Genomic DNA, 4,084 nt, shown 5'->3' with positions numbered 1-4,084 from the left:
CCCCCCATGCCATGGGCCAAATACCAAGTTCTCTGACCGAGTGTCCTTCCTCCCCTTTATCAATAATTTTAATCGTTTTAATAACGTCCCCTTGCACGGATAGGATTACGATTAGAAAATGTCAGAGCCTTGTTATCATCTAATTAGAGTCACATTTCAGCAGAATAGAAAGGAAAATCTTCAAGCGCTGCCTTGTGCAGTGAAATGGGAAGAAAGTGATGATTTAAACCAGCTGCGGGCCAAGCCCCGGCTGCAGTCCCGCCTGGGACGCGGGGCACGGCGCAGGACGAGGCGATGGTCCCTGGCCGGAGCCCTCCGAAGCAATCAGTGCAAACTGCTCCCAGATCACTTCTGCAAAGGGAAAAACCTCCGGCGCGCTCCAGTAAAAACAATCAGGCTGTCAAGTTTGCCGTCTAACAGCTGAGGGGGTCAGAGCAGCAACACAACACAAACCAAAATAAACACCACCTCCTTCTGCCAAAAAGCCTTTATCACTCTTCTGGGAGAGAGGGAGGCACTTTCAGATGGCTTTAACTTTTTCCTTTTTTTTTTTTTGTTGTTTGTTTTTCTATGCTTAAATGTGAGTGGAGAGCCGGGATCTCTTCCCACCCTTCTCCTAATGCCATTATGGCAGGCGGAGGTACGTGGGGTTCGGTTGGCTTAGGAGAGCCTCTTTGTTTGCCTTTTTGGAGGCGGAGGTCTAAAGGCAGTGGGGAGAGCGGGTGTGCTCGACCCCTTAACCCCTTGGAAAGCTGCCTGGGGGTTTGCTTTGGCTTAGCTCGTCCTCTGGCCTTTGCAGCACATCCCAGAGAGCATCCCGGCTGGGGAGGAGGACACACGGCTGCGGTGGGGGCCAGGGCTCTGCCGTGGAGTATCCGTGTCTGCGCGGGATTTGTGGTGGCATGATGCCTGGTGGAGGGGAGTCTTGGCTTCTCTGGGCGTCATGAACACGAGCGACGTTGCAGAATGTTATTCTGGGTACAAATAAGGTTTCATAAGCGCTGCGGCTGCCGCGCAGCCCAGCCGGCTGCAGGGGGGATGACATGTGTGCCACCCCCTTGGTCCCTCCGTGCAGAGCCCCTTTGGCACCCGCCGTCTGCCCCAGGAGGTAACGTCTGGCAGCGAAGCCACTAAAACCCAGACCCGCTGCAGCCATAAGCCTGAGCCCCGGCACTGGGAGCTGGGGCTTGTGGTCCTGCTCTCACCCCTGCGGGATGGGCAGAGCATCTCCCTCAAAAGTGGTGCCTGGTCATGCCTCACCCTGCTCCGTAGGGATGCAGCCATCAAAGCGCGAGCAGCGTTTCGGTGGGGAAGCAGCACCCTTGTTCCCCCGTGGGTTTAACAAACTGAAGGTCTGGGCTTAAGCACTCTCCCCAGGTCTGAAACATCTCCCGCTTGTGGTTCTTGCCTTCAGGAGCTCATGGAAGGAGCAGGAGGACCATGGCCACCTGCTTCCTCCATGCTTGCCAGCCTTGCCCCGGCGTGTTGTGCCGGGAACACCTGCCGTGCAGAAGGGGCCGGACCCTGGCACCAACCAACCCCACGTAATAAATAACAACAGTAAAAACAGTTACTGCCTTAATAGCGCTCTGCATCCTCGGGATGCTGTAAAACCCCGACTGCTTGATCACAAGCCTCCCCCTTGATGTTTACAGTGAACTGAAATTTTTGTTCTCGGAGGAAAGTGTATTTTCTGGTGCCAAGAGCTACAGGCGGCTGGGCCAGCGGCTCTGCCGGAGTGGGATGAGGCCGCATCGGAGACTCTTACGGCTCGGGCGCTGCAGTGGTACGTTGGAGGGTCTCAGCCCACGGCTGGGGGCTGTTTTTGAGCCAACACCCGGCCCTGCTTCCCTTCGAAACTCCTGACATTTTGGGACTTGCTATATTTAAACGGGTGGGTAGTTCAGCCGTGGCCAGGAACCTGCCTCTGACAGTGACGGCTATTGAGGGTGGCACTGGGCTGCCCCGCCCCCCCGGGGGCCAGCGCTGGCATTTCTGCCGGGCAGCGCTCTCCCCCTTCCCAATTAAGGGCGCTGCTAATTTTAAGCGAGCTGCCACCACCAAGTAGGAGCACTTTAAATTATCATCCAGCCAAAGTGTCTTCTGTGAGAGCCGAGGGTTGAGCGTGAAGCGGATTCAAGTCTCTGGTCCCTGACGTTTTGAGGCAGGGAGGGCCGTATCCGTCTGCAAGCTGGGATGGGCAGATTTGGGAGAGGAGGATTTTCTTTGGATCAGTGTTTTCCAGAGCTTGAGGGAGGGAGGGAGAGGGGGTTTTCTTTAATCAAAATGAAAACCGTCTCTGATTCCATTTTAAAGCATGCTAAAACATTTCGTTCGACCTGATGCAAAGCATTGCATTTCATTTTGCGTTTTAATTAATTTTGTGATCCTTTAATTAGGCTAATTTCAAAGAAAAAATGTTTCTCTCAAAACTGGAAGTCAAAACATTTTGAAGATCATCTCTGCCTCTGAAACACTGCTTAGAAGCATTAGGCACTCTGCTCTCTTTCTAGAAACCCAGGTTAATTCTTGCCTTTACAGACTTTCCAAATGCCCTGGGAACTAAACCTAAGGAGTGCTTTAAAAAGAGCCCTTGTTCCTCAGAAAGTGAGCATTGCAGCCTGGGATCCTGGGAAGAAAGGGGAGAGGGGCTCATCTCAGACCTTTCCTACTCCTAAAAAACTTCAGGGCACGGGTGGGTACAGCGGGAGCAGAGCCCATCACTGGATGAGGCTCCATCATTTTGATTAGTTGGGGAGACTCCAGCAGTGGCAAAACCTCACACTGCCCGAGCGATTACGCAGAGGACACAGCACAGGACCCGGGGCCACTTGAGTTTTTTTCCTGCGAAAGAGTCTTTTTAGCCCCGGAATTACTGAGCTGCTGTGGTGGGCTACGAGTCTGGGGAGGAGTCCACACGGAGAGCCTTGGGCTCAGTAGCCAGAGGGCTGAGCCTCTGCCAGCTCCAGCTTCAAGCCTGGTTGGCATTGCAAGTATCCAAGATCATCTGACAGTTTCTCAGATCTTAGTTTTGCTTTAAGGCATCACCTTTTTCAGTCAATTAACAAATTAGGATCACAGACTTCAAAATACCTGTGTGTTTATATAGCATTATGGCCAGCACAGCCCACTCGGGGGTGCCGTGGGTTTCTCCGGGGCATCTGAGCACACCTGAGCTCGGTGCATTCCTACGTGTTGAGGCAAAAACCCCAATTATTTAGAGAAAACTCTTAAAAATCTGAATGGAGTGCTACAGCTTCACCACAGGCTTGGGGACAGATGCTGGGCTGCTGCTCTCGTGCTGTTCCTCGCCAACACAAGTATGAAGGAGATCTTCGGACCCCACTGAGCCCTAAATGAGGAAACGGCCCATCTGCTGACCGCCGGCAGAGCTCAGGTACGGCGGGACGTCACCAGAAGAGTCCCCTGCCCTGTCCAGGTAATTCTGTCTGTCACCCTGGGACACTGCTGCCTGCACGGTGCTCTGCCAAGGCAGCTCCAACCCCTCGAGCTGCTCCTGAAGCTTGTGGTGGGTCTCATCTTCTTGGGCTCCAGGGACCGGTGGAACCCACCTGCCCGATGCCCACGTAGGGAGCAAGGGCTCACGCCGGCCCAGATACAACCTCCAACTCCACCATACCCATGGCTCCCATTTAAAAACCTGCAGGGGGTGGGAGGAAGGTGCTGTCCCGAGGCGGAAGGACACCTGGCTGATGCTGAACCCCTGAGATGAAGGGAGATTTCAGGAAACTAGAAAATTATTTGGGAATTTAGCAGCACCCTCGCGCCTGGAGGAGTTTATCACAGGGCTGGCAAGGTAGGTTATTGCTTCTTCTAAATCCCTTGTTGGTGCTTTGTGTCCATGAAGTTCAGTTTATAACCAAATTGATGGGTATTGATCCAACTTTGCATCGGGCAAAAAGTCTTGTTGGGCCACTCGAGAGGTGGGCGATGGAGGAGCCGACCGCTGCCGTATATCGCTTTTCTCATGGGATGTTGAAAGCAGAACAGGAATCAGCTACACCAACTGCTTTTTGGGAAGTTCTGCGGCTCGTTAGCAAGACGGAGGGCTGCATTGGCAGGA

This window comes from Eurypyga helias, unplaced genomic scaffold (genome assembly GCF_000690775.1).
Source record: "Eurypyga helias isolate BGI_N326 unplaced genomic scaffold, ASM69077v1 scaffold22836, whole genome shotgun sequence".
In the NCBI taxonomy this organism is placed as follows: Eukaryota; Metazoa; Chordata; class Aves; order Eurypygiformes; family Eurypygidae; genus Eurypyga; species Eurypyga helias.
This window is presented reverse-complemented; position numbering follows the sequence as displayed.